The sequence below is a fragment of the Peromyscus maniculatus genome, chromosome 5 (genome assembly GCF_049852395.1).
Source record: "Peromyscus maniculatus bairdii isolate BWxNUB_F1_BW_parent chromosome 5, HU_Pman_BW_mat_3.1, whole genome shotgun sequence".
NCBI classification, from domain to species: domain Eukaryota; kingdom Metazoa; phylum Chordata; class Mammalia; order Rodentia; family Cricetidae; genus Peromyscus; species Peromyscus maniculatus.
In genome coordinates, this window is record NC_134856.1 from 21,178,570 (window position 1) to 21,199,959 (window position 21,390).

A 21,390-nucleotide genomic window follows, 5' to 3' on the forward strand; every position below is an offset into this window, starting at 1 on the left:
CCCCACCCTTTGCTGTGGTCTTCCAGAAGATCTCTTTGGGCACAGTGAGCTGGCTACCCCAGCCCACCCGGGCGGCTGCAGCCGGCTGTGTATCTGTCTGCTGTGAAGTGTTTACGTCGGATTTTTCTGGCCTGAGTATGTCTGTCTTTGTTTCTCCTTATGCTCGGTCTTCACGAATGCAGAGGGAACTTCTGTTTTCAGTGAGGGGCCAGAGAAATATCTTACTGCTACATGTGCTGAGTAAGACGGACTAGCAGTGAATTCCCCAAGGTTAGAGTCAAGGGGTCTTTCCTGAAACCCGTTCAGAGGGAGAAGCTGCTGGACCTGCTCCTTCTGTGCTCAGGAAAGGAACCGAGGTACAAGGTTTCCGAGAGGTGGTGAGAGAGTGACCAGAAACAGGGAATGTCTACTATAAACCAACCACATGCAGACTGTTCTGCTTGCATGAACGCTTCATGAGCCAGGTACAGTGACAAGCACCTGTCACCCTGCCACTCAGACACTGAGACAGAAGGTATATTAGTCAGGGTTCTCCAGAGCAGTGGCTCTCAAACTGTAGGTTGCAACCTTGTTGGGGTCAAACAACCCTCTCACAGGGTCATATATCAGATATCCTATATATCAGATATTTCCATTAAGATTCATAACAGAGGCCGGGCGGTGGTGGTGCACGCCTTTAATCCCAGCACTTGGGGGGTAGAGCCAGGCGGATCTCTGTGAGTTTGAGGCCAGCCTGGTCTACAGAGCGAGATCCAGGACAGCCAGGGCTGTTACACAGAGAAACCCTGTCTTGAAAAAACCAAGAGAGAGAGAGAGAGAGAGAGAGAGAGAGAGAGAGAGAGAGAGAGAGAGAGAAAAGAAAAATTGTTTAACAGTAACAAAATTACAGTTATGAAGCAGCAACGAAATAATTATATGGGGGGGGTGTGTGACCACAACACGAGGAACTGTGTTCATGGCATTGGGAAGGCTGAGAACCACTGTTCTAGGGGAGAAAAAACTGATAGAATAAATCTATAGATATATAGAAGGGGATTTATCAGAATGGCTTACACAGTGCAGTCCGACTGGTCTCACAATGGCTGTCTCCCAACAGAGTCCAACAACCCAATAGTTGCTCGGTCCACAAGGCTGATGTCTCAGCTGGTCTTCAGTATGTGCCAGAATCCTGAAGTAGGCTCTAATGTCAGTGAAGGAACGAAATCGCCAGTGAGGGTGAGGACAGGCAAAGAACAAGAGCTTCCTTCCTTCTCCCATGCCATTTATATAGGCTGCCACCAGAGGGTGCAGCCCAGATTTAGGGTAGATCCAATCAAGAAAAATCCCTCCCAGGGTGTCCCGCTGCTTGGATTTTAGTTAATTCTAGATGTAATCAGGTTGACAACCAAGACCAGCCATCGAAGGATAGTGAATTCCAGGCTGGCCCAGGATACAGAGTAAGAGCCTGTCTCAAAAATGAAAAAACAATTAAAAAATACATTTTATTTTGTTCTGAGACAGGTCTCACTCACTCTGTTGCCTGGGATGGCCTGGGATTCACCATGTAGCCCCATATGGCTGCCACCATGGTCCACCTCGTTTCTCAGCCCTCCCCGTGCTAATTACAGACCTGAACCACCACAGCTGCCTTCAAACAAAAACAAAGACTTAGGGCCTTCGAGAAGGCTCAGTAGTTAAGAGCACTGGCTGCCCTTGCCGAGGACCGGGTTTGGTTCCTGGTACCCACATGAAGGTTCATAGCTGTCAGTTCAAGGGGATCTGAGAGTTTCTGCAGGCACCAAGTGTGCGTTCATGCACACAAAGTGAAAATAAATAAAATGTTTTTAAATTTTAATCTGCTTTTTAAAATTTTGTGTGTGTGTGTGTGTGTGTGTGTGTGTGTGTGTGTGTGTGTGTGTGTGTGTCTCCACACGGGTTTGTGCACATCAGTGCAGGTGCCCAGAGAGGCCAGGAGATGGCATCTTATCCTCTGGAGCTGGAGTTGCAGGGGTTTGCGAGCCCATGGGTGCTGGGAATTGAACTCTTGTCTTCTGCAAGAGCAGTGTTTAGCTGTAAACCACTGAGCCCTCAAATTTTTTAAAAGTGCTCCAGATGTAGCCCAGATGTAGTAGTTTTCTGGGGTGTCCCCATAACCTGCTACATACGAGGTACTCTTGTTCCTATTTATGACAGAGGCAGGGGGTGGATGCACAGTACCTTTGGTAGGTCGGTCCTCAAAGCCCTATCTATGCCTTCCATGTCTTTGCTCTTTTCAAATGAGAAGTGCATTTTTTATTTTTTATTTTTTAGACAGGGTCTCATGTAGCCCAGGTTAGCCTTAAGCTAGCGAGTAGCCAAGGCTGGTCTTGAACTCCTTATCCTCCTGCCTCTAGCTCAGGCTCTGACTGGTCTCAATCTCTTGGCAACCCTCAGCTTTCCCAGTGCTAGGATTACAGGCGTATACCACCACAGCCAGCCTGCTAGCACTCTTGAGGTTCCACAGTGGCGGGCTTCTCTGTGCCTGTCCCCTTTATCATCCGTGAGTCCCAGCAGAGGAACCTCGGCATGTGAAGAGGCTGAGTCCTTGGCAGGACGCCAAGTTTCTTGTACTTTACTCCTGTGGATAGTCTAGGCCCAAAAGGGCTGGTTGGATCTGTGAACAGATATATCAATTAGCATTAATTAATAATCCCTGTGGGATCAGCACTGTGCCAGTGACAGATCCCCAAGCTCTGAAGAACCTTGAGGCTGACATGAATCCCTGGTATGTGACATTCGGGGCCTGAGGTCCCTGCTGGGGCCAAGACAGGGCCCATGGGTGACAACATCTCCGGGTAAGCCTTAAGAGCCACTCATGCTCCGAAGCCTGGGTTCAGACCTTGTCTTCACATTCTTCCGCCTGCCAAGAGATGTAACCTGAGGCCCCACCAGAAAGCTCACTGATACTCCACAGAGAATCAAACTTTTAGGTAAATTCTTCTTCATTCCCTGCCTCAGTTTCCCCAATTAGAACATGAGGGTCATACTTTTCTTGCAGAGTCACTGGGAAAGATGAATGATCACGGAAGTTTCCTGTCACACAGCCGACACAAAGAAAGTTGGCCCTGGCGCTGAGAGGCGAGCAGTTACAGTGGTCTCCGTCAGTTACCAGCCCTGGGTTCTGAGGCAGGGACTCAGCAGATCAGCTAGACTTTGCCAGTCTGTGAAGTTTCCTTCGTCTGGTACAGACTTCACGGGATCGCTAAAACGGGCCTGGAGAAACAGCGCAGAAGCTGGTCACTGGCTGCTCTTCTAGAGGACCCAGGTTCGAGTCCCAGCACCCACATGGCAGCTCACAGCTGTCGGCAATTCTAGGTCGAGGGCATCCAATGCCCTCTTCTGGCCTCCATGAGCACTGCATACAAGTGGTGCACTTAAACACACGCAGGCAAAACACTAAACACAAACTAACAATAAATAAAATGTTTTAAGAAAAAGATGAAATAAAGTACATGCCTAAACTCTGACAAGTGAGTGGCTGAGTGCAGTGAATATTGGTGTAAACAGTGTGTGTGTGTGTGTGTGTGTGTGTGTGTGTGTGTTCACACGCACTCGCTGGGGGGAATAGAACCGTGCTGTAAATGTGGGGGCTGGGAGGTGGCTCCAGTGGATACACCGTAAATTAAAAAACCTATTTGTGCCAGGCAGTGGTGACGCATGCCTTTGATCACAGCACTCGGGAAGCAGAGGCAGGTGGATCTCTGTGAGTTTGAGGTCAGCCTGGTCTACAGAGCAAGTTCCAGGACAGCCAAGGCTACACAGAGAAACCCTATCTTGAAAAAAACAACCCCCCCTGAAAAAAAAACGCAAAAAACTTTTTTGTATGTGTGCATGTATGTGTCCATGTGAAAGTTCACAAATCTGTGTGTGCACCGTCATGGAGACTAGAAGAAGATACCAGGTGAGGGTCCTCCTCATCTGTCAATCTTCACCTATTTCTTTGAGGTCAAGTCTCTCCTTGGACCTGGGACTTTTGTTTTCTAAGCTTGGTTGGAAGCCAGCAAGCCCATTTATTTTATCTGTTTTTATTACAATATTTTTATATTGATTCTTTGGGAATTTCACATTAAGCATCCCAGTCCCACTCATTTCCCACTCCCTCTGTATCCACGCTTCTCTCTTGTAGTGTCCCTCCTCCCAAGGAAAACTTAAAAAGAAATAAAAAAAAAATAAAAATCAGAAAATTAAAAACAAACAACCCCTCAAAAAAAAAAAAAAAAAAAAAAAAAGAGCCAGGCAGTGGTGGCGCACGCCTTTAATCCCAGCACTCGGGAGGCAGAAGTAGGCGGATCTGTGAGTTCGAGGCCAGCCTGGGCTACCAAGTGAGTTCCAGGAAAGGCGCAAAGCTACACAGAGACACCCTGTCTCGAAAAACCAAAAAAAAAAAAAAAAAAAAAAAAAAAAAAAAAAAAAAAAAAAAAAAGAAAAAAGAAAAGAAAAATCTGCTTCACTCCTCCATCTTTCCCGCCTCTCCATCCCTCTTCATTTGTCTTGGTGGCGCTGGGAGCTGCTGTGTGTCATGCAGCAGACCCTTTTGTCCACACAGCTTTCCTTGCAAATGTTCATTGTGTAGTGTGTAGTTGGTCAGGTTCAAGACCTCTGGCTTCTGGTACGTCATCAATGCTGGACCCTCACTGAACCTCCTCTCCAAAATCCCGTCGTCGTCGTCTGAGTCGTGGGGACTCTGGCTGTGGCTCCAGAGGACCAGTCCTTTATGTGCCCCAGCAGGTCACAGGTCGGGGAGATGTTGGGGAGTGCCAACTGAAAGCCCTGGATGTGTGTCTGGGTGGTATCTGAGTTGGTCAGTCTGTGCTGCAGGGACCACCTGCCTCGGTCGAGGGGCGAAGCCAGCTTTCCCATGTCCATGGTGAGGGGTGGGGCCAAGTTTCCCAAGTGTGATGGAGGAGGGCAGCTTTCCTGTGAGGGGCAGGACCAACAGGGGACAGGGTCAGCTCTCCCCATGCCAGCGAGGGGTGGGACCAGCTCACCACGGCCCTTGTACTTCAATACACAGTTCACACATGGTTCACATGAGCCCCTGTGGTAACACCGGCAACGGACATCAGCACAGACCCCAGTGGCGTCTGGACTATAGACCTGGCAGTGCAGGCCTCTCACATTGGGATGGGTCCAGCAGTGGTGTGGTCCCTGGACTCTGTCGTGACCCCTGGTGGCAGCCCAGACCCTGGGCAACCTCAGGGCCTTTGGTGGTAACAGGAGCCACAGGCGTCAACACAGAGCCTAGCTGCAGTAGGGCCACAGCCCCAGCCACGACTTGGGCTCGGACATCAGTATGGCCCTGGGTGGTAGTGCAGGTCACCCTAATCTATAGGGCCCTGGTAGCAGACTGACCCTCAGGCACCAATATGGCCCCAGGTGTCAGCCCAGGCCCCTGGCATCTGCACAGCCTTTGGTGACAACAGAGTCATGGACATGGCACAGACCCTGGCTGAGGCAGATCCATGGACCCAGACATGGCCCTAGGCTGCGGCTCAAGCCAGGATGTCACCATGGCCCTGGGTGGCAGTGCACGGCACTCAGATCTGTATGGCCCCAATGGCAGCATGGCCCTCAGATGCCAACATGGCCTCAGGTGTCAGCCCAGACCCCTGGCATCTGCATGGCCTTTGGTGGTAACAGGAGCCACGGACATCAATTCTGACCCTGGCTGCAAAGGGACCATGGGTCTAAACATAGTTCCGAGTAGCAGCCCAGGCCAGGATGTCACCATGGCCCCGGTGGCAGCACATGCCACTCAGATTGTGGTGGTCCCTGCAGTGCCATGGCCCTTGGGCACCAACGTGGCATATGTGGCGACCCAGATCCCAGGCATCCTCATGACTCGGAGATAACAGGAGCCACAGACATTGACAAAGACCTCTGCTGGGGCAGGGCCACGGACCCAGACATGGCCCTTGGCAGCAGCCCAGGCCCAGACGTCAACATGGACCCAGGGGGCAAGAAGGCCTCCCACATCATCTTGTTCCTTACCGTCCTTACCTCTTCAGATCTGCAGCTCTCTTCCTCTCTCCCATACCCCACCATATACTGGCTCACCATAATGGCCCTTGGCAGCCTGGCACTGCAAGGCGCCGGGCTGGCCTGTGATTCCTCCTCCTAGCCCGGGGGAATGACTACAGGTCAGCTTGTGAACGTCCTTCATCTGCTGGACCCTAATGGCAGCCAGCAGGCCTGTGATTCCTCCAATTTTTATCTTTCTTAAAGTATGTTTATTATTATTATTATTATTATTATTATTATTTATTTATTTATTTATGTGTATATGTCTGCATATGAGGAGGACAGACGGACATCAGATCCCCTAGAGCTGGAGTTACAGGCATCTGTGAGCTGCCTGATACAGTTCTGGGGGTGGGTCCTCTGCAAGAGCAGTCGGTGCTCTTAACCACTGAGCCATGTCTCCAGCCCCTTGAATCTGTCTTTGCCTCTGCTTAGAACTGGAATTCCATGCATGCACGGGACACCTGGCTTGCCACGGGTGCTGGGATCTGAACTCCAACTCATGACTGTGCAGCTAGTGTTCTTAATTGCTGAGGCGTCTCTCCAGCCCCTTACATGCTTTAAATTTTTTTTAATTGAAAATAGATTCTTCTCTCATACAATATATCCCAACCACAATTATTACGTGCATGGTTTGTTTACGATGTGTGTGTACCAGGAACATTGCGCTTGCCACAGTGCATGTGTGGAGTCAGCTCCCCTGTGTAACTTTCACGTGGGTTCTGAGAAGCAGCGTCAAGCCTGTCTTGTGCATTCTAGGGCCATCCAGCCCCTCACATTAACCCTGATAGTCCTCTCCCCGGCTCCCACTTTCTTGCCTCTTCTTTGCCCTCTGTTGCTGTGATAAACACCATGATCTAAAGCAACTTGGGGAGGACAGGATTTACTTTAGTTTATAGGTTACAGCCCACATCACAGAGAGAATTCAGGGTGAGAAACGCAAAGCCGGAATGACGAGGAACGGCTCGCTAGCTTCCTCCCAGGCTCACATCCAGCTATTCTTACACAGCGCAGGGCACTGTCTGAGGGATGCACCATTCTCAATGGGTTGGGCTCCTATATCAATGAACAATCAAGGAAATGCCCCCAGACATGCCCACAGGCTAATCTGGAAGAGGCAGTTCCCAGAGGGGCTTCTCTCTCTCCAGGACTGTCAAATTGGTAGCCAAGACCAGCCATCACAAGTCTACCCCTTGTCAATTTGTGTTTGTCAACACGAACAGCTCATTAAAGCTTAGCCTCTCCTTGTCCCTAAGACCTCATGCTAACATCACATGTAAAATACAGTTCTACTTTAAAGTCTCACAGACTTAAAATATTCCAACATTTTAAAAGTTTAATGTCTCAGCTGGGCAGTGATGGTGCATGCCTTTAATCCCAATACTCAGGAGGCAGAGACGGGCAGATCTCTGTGAGTTCAAGGCCAGACTGGTCTATATTCCAGGAGAATCTGGGCTACACAGAGAAACCCTGTCTTGAAAAACCAAAAATAAATAAATAAATAAATAAATAAATAAATAAATAAATAAATAAAAAAGCTGGGTGCACACCTTTAATCCCAGTGCTAGAGAGGCAGAGCCAGGCAGATCTCTGAGTTTAAGGCCAGCTTGGTCTACAAAATAAGATTCAGGACAGGAAAACCCTGTCTCAAAATACAAACAGACAAAAAGTTTAGTATCTTTTTAAAAAATCCAAAGTGTCTTAACTGTAGGCTCTTATAAAAAATAAGTGATATGCTTCCTTATTTCAAGAAGGAAGAATCAGGTAACAGTTACTATCATATAAAAGCAAAAACAAAATCCAATAGTGTAAAAACTCGGTATCTGGGGCTGGAGAGATAGATGGCCCAGTGTTCAGAGCACTGCTGGTCACCGGGCAGTGGTGGCACACGCCTTTAATTCCAGCACTGGGGAGGCAGAGCCAGGTGGATCTCTGTGAGTTCGAGGCCAGCCTGGGCTACAGAGCAAGATCCAGGACAGGCACCAAAACAACACAGAGAAAGCCTGTCTGAGAAAAACAACAACAACAACAACAAAAACAAAAACAAAAAAACCCACAAACTCAATGTAGGACATCTGGGACTTCTACTAATCTTCTGGACTCCAAAGGACCTGGACCCTCCACCCTCTGACTCTGCCATCCTCTCCTATGAGACGCACAGCTTGTCTCATAGGCTCCGGCTGGCTCCAGCCCACACTGCCACTGTTCTTGGTGGACAGCCCATGGTCCTAAAATCCCTACTATTCTGTGGTCACCACTGTGACTAAGGCTGCACCTTCACCAATGGCTTCCGTGGGTCTCTCTATAGGGACCCTAAACCTACCCACAGTGCCAAGCCTCAGCTGCTCTCCATGACTCCTTCATGTCTTCAAAGTCAGTACCATGCAGGGGACTCTTACACGCTATTTGCCAAGTTCTGCTGCCAGCTCATTGTGCAGCCTTGGCCCCTCTGGACCACAGCTTCTGTGTGCTGACTCGGAGGAAATACTTCCCAGAAGACTATGCCTCAATAATGCTGGACTTTTATTTACCACAGCTGGATTTTCCCCACAACTGACTAGCATGGAGAGTCCTAAAAAGCACGGATTTTACTTCCATATATTTCAATTCAAATGATTCACACTATGGACCTGAGTGTTTTTCAGAAACTCCCAAACTCTCTGAAATTATCAACCAGGCCTCTGTCATCTGAATTTCTCTGAATTTTTTTTTTCTGAGACAGGGTTTCTTTGTGTAGCTTTGCACCTTTCCTGGAACTCACTCTGAAGTCCAGGCTGGCCTCGAACTGACAGAGATCCGCCTGGCTCTGCCTCCCGAGTGCTGGGATTAAAGGCGTGTGCCACCACTGCCCGGCCATCTCTGAAAATTCTTATCTTCCAGTCTCCCACAGAACAGTCCATTAAGTTCTCAGCACCCAACGGCTTTTCCAGAAAAAAGTTCCCTAAACTTCCACAATTCTCCCCAAAACAACACATCCAGGTCCATCTCAGCCACAGCTAACAACACCACACAAGGTTCCAATTTCTGTCCTCGGTGGTTTTCTGTTGCTGTGATAGACACCATGACCAAAAGCAAATTGGGGAAGGCTTTACTTCATTTTCCAGACCACAGATTACAGCCTATGGCTGAGGGAAGCCAGGGCAGGAACCCAAAACAGAAATCTAAAGCCAAACCAGGGAAGAAAGCTGCTCACTGACATGCTCTCAGGCCCACATTCGGCAGTCTTTCTTATACAGCCCAGGTCCCCCTGCCCAGGCATGGTACCACTCCCAGTAGGCTGGGCCCCCCATGTCAGTTAGTAATCAAGAAAATGCCCCACAGACATGGCCACAGGCCAATCTGATGAACACAGTTTGTCTTAGGGTTTCTTATTGCTGTGAAGAGACACCATGGCCACAGCAACTCTCATAAAGGAAACATTTAATTGTGGTGGCTGGATTTTAGTTCAGAGGTTAAGTTCATCGTGGCAGGGAGCATGGCAGCATGCAGGCAGACACGGTGCTGGAGAAATAGCTGAGAGTCCTCCATCTTGCAGGTAGCAGGAAGTCAACCGACTCACTGGGCGGTATCCTGAGTACCTGAAACCTCAAAGCCCGCCCCCACAGTGACACACTTCCTCCAACCAGACCACACCCACTCCAACAAAGCCACACCTCTAATAGTGCCACTCCTTATGGGATTATGGGATCATGGGGTTATGGGGACCAATTAGATTCTAACTACTACACGGTTCCTCACCTGCAGTTTCCTCTTCCCAGATTTTCAAACGGACAACCAAGGTTCCATTGCTGCCATACACATGCATTAGCGGGCAGTGAGGAAGGAATGGAGACAGCCGTGAAGGGGAGTCTCCAGCTACCACTGTGCGTTTTGTGGTTCAGCCTGGCACATGGTAATACTGCCTGCAGGAAGGTGGGATGGAGCCAAGGAGCGACTCTTTTTTTTTTCCTTTGAGAAAGGGTCTCATGCAGCCCAAGCTAGTCTTAAACTGTATAGATGGGGGCTGGCTTTGAACTCCTGACCTCTTGCTCTATCTTGAAGGTGGTGGTTTACAGGTCTGTACCACCGTATCACTAGCCCCTAGTCTACTCAGTGATGAAAATTAAATCCAGGGCTTTGTATATGCCAGGCAAGCACTCTATTAACTGATCCACATTTGTAGCAGGAGCATTTGCTTTCTGGAACTTTCTGTCCATCTTAGCAGCCAGACCAGTCCTTGGAGCTGGATGTGGGAAGCTGTGGGATCAGGTGTCGATATTGGTGTTTGGGAGAACAGCCCACAGAGCGTGCTGAAAGGGGTAAGTGTGGGGGCAAAGGGGGACCTCAGCGGGACTGTGCAGTAGGAGCACCGAGTGACGTTTAGTAGGCTACTTATGCAATGTTTGGTTGCGTCTCTCTGGTTGCTGGGAGGAGCGAGCAGGAGAGCAGCATGGAGCTCCCGTCGGTGGTGGGTGGGAAGAAGGTGGCCCGTGGCGCTCCCGTCGGTGGCCGGGTGGGAAGAAGGTGGCCCGTGGCGCTCCCGTCGGTGGCCGGGTGGGAAGAAGGTGGCCCGTGGAGCTCCCGTCGGTGGCCGGGTGGGAAGAAGGTGGCCCGTGGCGCTCCCGTCGGTGGCCGGGTGGGAAGAAGGTGCCTGTGGCGCTCCTCTCGGTGGCTGGGTGGGAAGAAGGTGGCCCGTGGCGCTCCAGTTGTGGCCGGGTGGGAAGAAGGTGGCCCGTGGCGCTCCAGTTGTGGCCGGGTGGGAAGAAGGTGGCCCGTGGCGCACCTCTCGGTGGTGGTTGGGAAGAAGGTGCCCGTGGCGCTCCTCTCGGTGGCCGGGTGGGAAGAAGGTGGCCCGTGGCGCTCCCGTCGGTGGCCGGGTGGGAAGAAGGTGGCCCGTGGCGCTTCCGTCGGTGGCCGGGTGGGAAGAAGGTGCCCGTGGCGCTCCCGTCGGTGGCCGGGTGGGAAGAAGGTGGCCCGTGGCGCTCCCGTCGGTGGCCGGGTGGGAAGAAGGTGCCCGTGGCGCTCCTCTCGGTGGCCGGGTGGGAAGAAGGTGGCCTGTGGAGTTCCCGTCGGTGGCCGGGTGGGAAGAAGGTGGCCTGTGGCGCTCCCGTCGGTGGCAGGTGGGAAGAAGGTGGCCCGTGGCGCTCCTGTCGGTGGCCGGGTGGGAAGAAGGTGCCCGTGGCGCTCCCGTCGGTGGCCGGGTGGGAAGAAGGTGCCCGTGGCGCTCCTCTCGGTGGCTGGGTGGGAAGAAGGTGGCCCGCTGGTAGTGCAGCTGGGGAGTAATGGGCCCTGACTGCTTGGAGGCTGCAGAACTTGAATTAGAATGAAGGTGTGGCTTAATGAGGACGGAAGTGGAATCGTGCCTGGCAGGCTGTCCCTTTGGTGCCGCTTTCCTGCGGGGCAGCTTCCAGCTCTCGGGTGGGCTGCAGTTTGAGTGGATGGGGTCGGGAGGACAGAGTCTGTGGAGGGGACAGTGTCAGTACCTCTGTTGCTCCCAAAGGTCTTCCCAGCGAACACCAGAGCTGTGGTAGAGCGCAGCCTGCCCCCAGGGCTGGTTCCACAGGCTCCTGGCCTTCTCTCTTCCTCTCACCCAGTGCTAACCCAGCCACAGTCTACGGAGTCCCTACTGTGTGCTAGGCATGTGTGCATCCTCTTTATAGCAAGCTACCTACATGGTCCCTTGAAAGCATGCCCATTGTACAGATGAGGACACTGAGGCATGCAGAAACCGTGGTCCAAGTGGGCATCTATTAGGATGGGTCTGAGAAAAATGAACAGAGGCAGCCTACACAGGAAGGCGCTGGGGAGTCAGATGGGGACCTCTTCCCTCTCGCCTCTCGCAGCCCAGTTTCCTTAATGTCAGATGCTTCCTTAATGGAAATATCTATATGCAGGATATATGATATGTGACCTCCAACCCCCAAAGGCGTATAAAGCCACGGGTCGAGAACTGCTGGTCTAGACAGTGGTCAAGAAAAGGCAGAGAGAGGGCTCAGCGGTTAAGAGCTCTGGCCGTTCTTTCAGGGGACCTGGATTTGATTCTCCGCAGACACATGGTAACTGACAAACGTCCGTAACTCCAGTTCCAGGGTATCTGAGGCCCCTGAGAGCTCCGGGCACATAGGAAGGGCACATACACTCGTACATGTAAAAAGCATCATTTCGTTAACCTAACAAATGTTTTTAAGGGAGGAGACGGTGGCAAAGGAGACTTCAGATCCACCCCTTCACTTATTCCCTGCTCCTGGGTCACAGGTGCACATGTGAACTTGTGTGTGCCCCTGTGCCCAAGTACATACACAAGACCGTCTGGGAGAAATGAGGCCTCTCGGGGAGGCTGGACTTGTATGCCAGACTTAAGGGTGTCCAAACACTCAGCTTAAGGCAGGGGTGTGGTTCTGGTGGAGGGCTTTCCTGGTGTGTAAGGGCCTGGGGTACCCCAACACTAAAAACAAAGTCTACACTAGCAGCCAGGTGTGGGGCACATACATGCAATCTCAGCACTCAGGAAGCAGAGGCAGGGGAGTCTCTGTGAGTTCAGGGCCAGCCTGGGCTACACAGAAGACCCTCTTTCAAAACAATAACAACACAGCTTCCTCCAAAGCAGACAACACAAGCAACGATTAACACCCACAGCACAGGCCTTACGGTAAAGACTCTGCCAGTCTTGGGGTGTACATCTCCAATCCCAGCATGTGGGAGGCGGACTCTGCCACACCCCAATAAGCACCTTTTTCCCCTTTCTTTTTCTTTCTTTCTTTCTTTCTTTCTTTCTTTCTTTCTTTCTTTCTTTCTTTCTTTCTTTCTTTCTTTCTTTCTTTCTTTCTTTCTTTCTTTCTTTCTTTTTCCAGACAGGGTCTCACTGTTTAGCCCTGGCTGTCCTGGAGTTCACTCTGTAGACCAACCTGGCATTGAACCCACAGAGATCTTCCTGCTTCTGCCTCCCAAGTGCTGAGATTAAAAGGCAAGTGTCACCACACCTGGTCACCTTTGCTCTTTCTGATGGCAGTTCTGTGATACCAACCAGGACCCTGAGCTCTTATACCCGGACTCAGACATTGTGTCTGAGCCTTGCAAGCCTCCGGGGAAAATCTCCGGGGGAAGGAAACAGTAGTTTCCAGTTACTGAAGACTTACCATGTGCTGTCTCAAGAGGCACAGAGGTGTGGTGGCATCTGGAACAAGGTCTAGTCAGTGAGTTAGGAATGTATGCATGTCTAGGGCTGAGGACATGACTGGGTGGTAGGCTTCTTGCCCAGCATGCATAGGTTCCATCCGCAGCACCACGTAAACAGAATGGGGAGGCACATGCCTGTCATCCCAGCAGAGCAAAGCAGGCAAAAGGTTAGAAGTTCAGTGGCTACATAGTATGGTTGAGGTCAGCCTGGGATACATGCGATCTTGTGCAAAAAATTAAAATCAATAAATATATAACCAATCCAACCCTGTAGCCTGCGAATGGAATATTATTCGTAGAAAGATCTTTGCAGATGTAATTACAGCAGAGATCTCAGGATGAGGTCATCCTGGATTAACTCTATAGCCCTAAATAAAATGACAAATGTCCTCTCACAGAAGACAGAGAGAAGAAAAACCTGGACACAGGGGAAGGCCTTGAAGGCTGCCTCAAGTCAAAGAGTCACTGCTGGAATCTGGAAAAAGCTTGAACGACAATCCCCAGATCTTCACAGGGGGGGCTGGGGACACTCTGGTTTTAGACTTTTGATGTTCAGGCTGTAAAAGAACTCATGTCTGTTGTTTTAAGACCAGGTTCAAAGACGTTCATGTACGTGAGGGGTGTGTGTGTGTGTGTGTGTGTGTGCGCGCGCGCGTGCATGCCATGTCCTGTGTGGTCAGGAGAAAGTCCTCAGCAGCTGTTCTCCACCTCCCTCCTTGTTAAGCAGCGTCCTGTTCCTGCTGCTCTGCTGTGCACTCCAGGCCAGCAGGCCAGGAGTCTCCTTCCAGGTGAGTCTCTGGTCTCACGTCTCATCTCGCCACAGGAATGTTGCTATTGCCGATGTGCACCACTGATCTGGCTTTTTGTGTGAGGTTTTGTTCGTTTGTTTTCATTTTCTGGGCCTGGCTTGAGCTTTTGAAACTTTGAAGCCCACCCCTCAGTGGCATACCTCCTCCAACATAGCCACACCTCCTAATTCTGCCCAAACAGTTCCACTAACTGGGGACCAGGCATTCAAACATAGGAGCCAGGCCATTCTAGTTCAAACCTACACAGCAGCCAAGGATGACTTTGATCTTCTGATCCTCCTGCCTCCGCCTCCCCGTGTGTGTGTGTGTGTGTGTGTGTGTGTGTGTGTGTGTGTGTGTGTGTGTTATACAACACCCAGTTTATGTCTGGATGGAACCCAAAGCTTCTTGAGTGTTGGGCAAGCATTCCACTGAGCTACAGCCCCATCCCCATTTCCCGAGTTTCTTGCATGGTGTGTCCAAATGTGATTAGGCTTTGACAGGGAAGGTTCAGAAGGGTTTACAGATGTCACACAAAGTAAACGAACATGGTTTGTCTGAATGGACATTGCACCATCTCTTGAGAACCTGAGCTGTACAAAAGCAGAGAAAGGACTGTGTTGGTTAGCTTCATGGTCATTGGGCCTTGTTACTCTGAGCCTGTGGTGGTGCAGTGTATCATGGTGGGAGCCTGGGGTGGTGCAGTGTGTGTATCACGGAGGGAGCCTGTGGTAGTGCAGTGTATCATGGTGGGAGCCTGGGGTGGTGCAGTGTATCATGGTGGGAGCCTGTGGTGGTGCAGTGTATCACGGTGGGAGCCTGGGGTGGTGCAGTGTGTATCACAGTGGGAGCCTGTGGTGGTGCAGTGTATCACAGTGGGAGCCTGGGGTGGTGCAGTGTATCTCGTGGGAGCCTGTGGTGGTGCAGTGTATCTCGTGGGAGCCTGTGGTGGTGCAGTGTATCACGGTGGGAGCCTGTGGTGGTGCAGTGTAAATCGTGGGAGCCTGTGGTGGTGCAGTGTAAATCGTGGGAGCCTGTGGTGGTGCAGTGTATCTCGTGGGAGCCTGTGGTGGTGCAGTGTATCTCGTGGGAGCCTGTGGTGGTGCAGTGTATCTCGTGGGAGCCTGTGGTGGTGCAGTGTATCTCGTGGGAGCCTGTGGTGGTGCAGTGTAAATCGTGGGAGCCTGTGGTGATGCAGTGTATCTCGTGGGAGCCTGTGGTGGTGCAGTGTAAATCGTGGGAGCCTGTGGTGGTGCAGTGTATCACATGGGAGCCTGTGGTGGTGCAGTGTGTGTATCACGGTGGGAGCCTGGGGTGGTGCAGTGTATCACGGTGGGAGCCTGTGGTGGTGCAGTGTATCATGGTGGGAGCCTGTGGTGGTGCAGTGTGTGTATCACGGAGGGAGCCTGTGGTAGTGCAGTGTATCATGGTGGGAGCCTGTGGTGGTGCAGTGTATCATGGTGGGAGCCTGGGGTGGTGCAGTGTATCTCGTGGGAGCCTGGGGTGGTGCAGTGTGTGTATCATGGTGGGAGCCTGTGGTGGTGAAGTGTATCATATGGGAGCCTGTGGTGGTGCAGTGTATCATATGGGAGCCTGGGGTGGTGCAGTGTATCATGGTGGGAGCCTGTGGTGGTGCAGTGTATCATGGTGGGAGCCTGGGGTGGTGCAGTGTATCATGATGGGAGCCTGGGGTGGTGCAGTGTATCTCGTGGGAGCCTGGGGTGGTGCAGTGTGTGTATCATGGTGGGAGCCTGTGGTGGTGAAGTGTATCATATGGGAGCCTGTGGTGGTGCAGTGTATCATATGGGAGCCTGGGGTGGTGCAGTGTATCATGGTGGGAGCCTGTGGTGGTGCAGTGTATCATGGTGGGAGCCTGGGGTGGTGCAGTGTATCATGATGGGAGCCTGGGGTGGTGCAGTGTATCACAGTGGGAGCCTGTGGTGGTGCAGTGTATCATGGTGGGAGCCTGGGGTGGTGCAGTGTATCTCGTGGGAGCCTGTGGTGGTGCAGTGTATCTCGTGGGAGCCTGGGGTGGTGCAGTGTGTGTATCACCGTGGGAGCCTGTGGTGGTGCAGTGTATCACGGTGGGAGCCTGTGGTGGTGCAGTGTATCTCGTGGGAGCCTGTGGTGGTGCAGTGTATCTCATGGGAGCCTGGGGTGGTGCAGTGTATCTCGTGGGAGCCTGTGGTGGTGCAGTGTATCTCGTGGGAGCCTGTGGTGGTGCAGTGTGTGTATCACAGTGGGAGCCTGGGGTGGTGCATTGTGTCACGGTGGGAGCCTGTGGTGGTGCAGTGTATCTCGTGGGAGCCTGGGGTGGTGCAGTGTATCACGGTGGGAGCCTGAGGTGGTACAGTGTATCACATGGGAGCCTGGGGTGGTGCAGTGTGTGTATCACGATGGGAGCCTGAGGTGGTGCAGTGTATCTCGTGGGAGCCTGAGGTGGTGCAGTGTATCTCATGGAGCCTGGGGTGGTGCAGTGTATCACGGTGGGAGCCTACAGTAGAGGATGCTGCTTACACCCAGCAGCTGGGCCAGCAGGATGGCTCAGTGGGCAGAGGTGCTTGCTGCTAAGCCTGACAACTGTGTTAAATCCACAGGACCCAGATGATAGAAGGAGAGAACTGACTTCTCAACGTTGTCTTCTGTGGCCCACACAGGCCCGCACGCGCGCACACACACACACACACACACGCACACGCACACGCACACGCACACGCACACGCAAACCCACAACGAATAAATAAAGGTAGTAGAAAATTTTAAACATGGAGATGTCTGGGGGCTCAGCACCCTAAGGGCCTCACTTCCTCCCACTAGGCTTCCCCTTTGACAGGCTGTGCCACCCCCATTCTTGTGGTGCTGTGGGGGCCGGGTCTTCCTCACGTGTCTGTCCAACAGGTATCAGAGCCATAGCCAGCAGAGACTCCCATCTCACTGCCTCCTCACCTCACACTGGGATTTCCATCCCCACGTCTTGGCTCTTGGGCCTTTTGGCCCCAAGGAAAACACCCCACCTGCTCTCCTGGGTCTCACTGGCTTCCAGAGGATGGACAGTGGGGTATATGGGCCTCATAATCATTTAAGGCAATTCTTTTTTTTTTTTTTTTTTTTTGGGTTTTTTTTCGAGACAGGGTTTCTCAGTGTAGTTTTGGTGCCTTTCCTGGAACTCACTTGGTAGTCCAGGCTGGCCTCGAACTCACAGAGATCCACCTGCCTCTGCCTCCCGAGTGCTGGGATTAAAGGCGTGCGCCACCACCGCCCGGCTCATTTAAGGCAATTCTTCATCATTGTCCTCTGTCTCTGCCTGCCTGAACCCCCCCCCTTACACACACACACACTGGTTCTGTTTCTCTAGAGAATCCAAACACACCATCACTGTTCTTAGTCTTTAGCTGCACATTGGACAAACCTCAGACTGCTAGAACTAATTCAAAGGGATGACTCTGTCCCATCTCAGAAACTTTGAGGGGATGTGTGTGTTAATTTTCAGGCGATTTTTGGTTTGGTTTTGTTTTTTCAAGACAGAGTTCCTCTGTGTAGCCCTGGCTATCCTGGAACTCACTTGATAGACCAGGCTGGCCTCAAACTCAGTTCCACCTGCCTCTACTTCCTGAGTCCTCAGATTAAAGGCATGTGCCGCCACCACTCAGCTAAAACATTTATTTTTATTAATTTTATTTCATGTGCATAATTTGCCTGGATGTATGCCTGAGTACCATGTCATCCACAGAGGCCAGAAAAGAGTGTCATTACAGATGGTGTTTGCTGGGAAATACATGGAACCAACTTGAAATTGAACCAAGGTCCTTTGGAAGAGCCCCCAGTGTTTTTAGCCTCAGCTCTAGCTCTCCAGCCCCCACAGGTGATTTTATATGTAGATTCACAGGAACTAGTGACTAGAGCCTCCCATGGGAGTACACATCTGTGATCTCAGCACTGAGAGGTGGAAGCAGCAGAGTCAGGAGTTCAAGGACAGCCTCAGCTACATAGGAAGTCTGGGGCTAATGGCAAAGGGTGCTTCTGTCTCCAGAGGACATGGGTTTGTACCGAAGACATGTTTGCTGACTACAATGTGGGTCAAGGGCATTTCCAACATCTATGTATAGAAGCCAGGAATTTTTTTCCCCTCTTGGTGTTAAGTATGAAATTCAAGGCCTTGCACTCTGAGCAGGCCAAGGATCTTATAAAAGACCCAACAATGCTTGGGACAAGACTTCAGAACAAAGGATGACCCAGTTCCAAGTAGCAGAAGGGTTATGTCACTCAGCTTTCTGTTGTTGTAACAAAATACCCAAGACAATCAACTTTAAAAGAAATGTTAATCTCCATTGTCAACTTGACTGGACTGAGAAGCACCTGGGGAACGTCTGTGACTTGCACCTTAGAGTGTGTTTGTGAGTTTGTGGAGAAATCTCCACAAATGTGGGGAAGGCCTGTGCCTTCTGGGTCCCCCCCCCTCGCCCCGCCCCTTGCTCCCATTTATTCCATCAAGGCCCTGAGTTTGAGGTGGTTCAAGGCTGCATCAGTGGCATGGACTGTAGCTCTCCTGTGCATGTCTTTTCTTAACTGGGTGGGAGTTCAACTCGTGTTGGCAGTGAGTAAGGACTCACGTCACGGGACTTAGCAAACACCACAGATCAAATTCTCACCCTGCACTGGCTTACCAGCCCACCATTGCTTATATTCTTCCGTGCCAGGTCCCACCTCCCAGAGTCCTTATTACCTCCAGGCAGTGTCGCAGGAGCCTTAAGAGTCCAGTGGCGTGCTCGCTTCGGCAGGACGTATAATAAAATTGGAACGACACAGAGAAGATCAGCATGGCCCCTGCACAAGGATGACACACAAATTCGTGAAGCGTTCCATGTTTAAAATAAATAAACAAAACAACAACAACAGAGTATAGTGGCACTACCCAGCAAGCTCCCCAGCCCTGCCTAGGTCAGCTCACCCAATGCAGCCTGCAGCCAGGAGCAGGGCCAGTGTTCTCCTGCTCCCAGGTCCTCAGATCCAGGTCATGCACACTCACACCACCGGGGCCAGCTCTAAAGTTTTGCCCAGGTGAGGTGCAGGGTCCCCTTCTCCCCTGCTCCCCATGGCCGTAGGAGACATACGAGGGGGTGAGGAAGGGTCAGCTCTCCCGGCTCACCTGTGGCCACCCGTGCACGTGCACACACACACACACACACACACACACACACACACACACACACACACACACACACACCAGGGGCAGCTCTAGTGTGCTCCCCAGGTGGTTTGACAATGAGGAAAAGCTGGCAGGCTGACCAACCCAGCTACCACCCAGGCCCAGAACCAGGGCTATGGGTTGGCCTACCCCATCTAGGAACTGTTGGAGCAGGCGAAGGGGAGGAACCTACAGATCCAAAACAGCAGGATCTCCACGACACAGGACAGCAGCAGGACAATCATGAGGAGCCCCAATGAGAGCCCAAAAGTTATCTGTGGTGCAGCAGAAACCAGAGGCCTCCAGCCAGATCAATGACTCTGGCAATGAACTTGCAAGTAAAGATGAATGGACTGAAGGGTAAGCTGTGTGACTCACGGGGCCACACTACCGCTTTCATGGAAAGATTCTTCTCTCTCTCTGTTTTGTTTTTGTTTCTGTTTTGCTTTGTTTGGTTTTTGGTTTTTTTTTTTTTTAATATTATCTCTTTCATGTGTGGAATCTTATTTTATTTGGACAGAAACTAAACAGAGAAATAACAGAACTAGAAGATGTTATGGTTTATCTTTTAGATTTGGTTATGTTTTGGGGAGGAGGTCACAAGGGCAGAGGTCCAGTGTGAGGGGACCAGGAGATGGGTGGGATCTGGATGCATGATGTGGAATCCACAAAGAATTGAAAGTTTTTTTGTTTTGTTTTTTAAAGAATATAATGGTACAGCTGGGCGGTGGTGGCGCACGCCTTTAATTCCAGCACTGGTGAACAAGGCAGGCAGATCTCTGAGTTCGAGGCCAGCCAGGTCTACAGAGTTAGTTCCAGGACAGCTTGGGCTACACAGAGAAACCTTGCCTGGGGGAAGGGGTTGAGTATGAGGCACACACCCGTAATCCCAGCACTCTGGAGGTAGAGAAGGGAAGATCGGGAGTTCAAGGTTATGATCAGCTACAGAGCAAGTTTAAGGTCAGCCAGGGTTACAGGAGACCCTGCCTTAAACAAACCTCAAATCAAAAGTCACGTGATGGCAGGGTGAAGGGAGGTGGAATAGCGTTTTAGACAGAGGGGCTGTGAAAGCCCGGTCGGTCACATGTAACCCTTCCCCAGTTCCCATTTCCTGCTCCCCCCCCTCCACCAGACACTACATTCTTTTTGCTTGCTCTCTCTCTTTCCCAGCTCTCTGAGGCCCTGGCCCTGCCCTGTGTCTGTTCCACTCACTGAATTTTGTATGTGTTTTTGTGGACCACAATGTCTGGCTCTTGAACGATTATTTCATACATGTATGTATGTGTCTGTGCATGTATGTGAGGTGCACCTGCATGTGCAGGGGGGGCATGAAAACGTCTGTTCATGTGGCAGCTCCCTACCTTGTTTTTTGAGTCAGGGTCTCTCCCAGGCCTGGAACTCACCAGCTAAGAGAGGCCAGCCATGGAGCCCCAGGGACCATCTGTCTCCGCCTCTCCAGCCCTGGGATTACATGTGCGCACCACGCGATCAGCTTGTTTCACTTGGGTTTTGAGAGTCCAAGTTTAGGTCTTCATCCCTTCCCAGCGAGCACCCCACAGGCTGAGCCACCTTTCCAACCCCCATTTCCAGGTTTTGTTTTGTTTTTTTCCAGAATCTTCTCAGTGTCATACTCATTTCTCCCCTGCTAACTCAATACAGTCCAGAGTAGACTCTGCCTGCTTTGGAGAGTGTGTTTGATCCTGTTCTAGTGATACTTGGGAGCAATGGCTCAGGGATCCCCACCTTCTCAGGAACCCTGAATTTATGCTCTGCTCCATAAACCTTAACTCCAGAGCCCAGGCCACTCAAGGGCTCTTCAGCCTGGTGACCACTCAAGAACACCCTCCCACCCCACCCCCCCACACCTCCACAGGAGGAGGCAGATGGTAACCAAGTTCACGTTGACAGGAAAAGCAGCAATATCGTCCAGTCTAGTCTGCCACAGTGTGCCTCAGTTTCCCCATCTGCTCATCTGAACCTTCTTTACAGGAGACACTAGGGGAGAATTTCCAGATATGCAGGCTGTAGCATGGCCACTCATACGGAGAACTCCAGGGCTGCGGCGTTTTGATGATGCAGTTCCCTCTGATCTGTCCAAGCTCTTGTAAGCAACCCGGATACACCCTGGTTCACAGAGTTAAACTGGGATGGAATCTTTTCTTTTGTCTGTCCTTGGTTCCCTGCCTGCGGTGAACAGATAATTCTTGTAGAGATGGCTCAGCC

At 51.3% G+C, this 21,390-nt stretch overlaps 1 non-coding gene across 1 annotated transcript; it reads left to right on the forward strand.

The window, feature by feature from the left end:
- The first annotated feature begins 18,744 nt into the window (after positions 1-18,744).
- Positions 18,745-18,851, forward strand: LOC121829952 (U6 spliceosomal RNA). The gene has a single exon (XR_006072991.1). It is a non-coding gene; the product is annotated as a U6 spliceosomal RNA (small nuclear RNA).
- Positions 18,852-21,390: the final 2,539 nt, after the last annotated feature.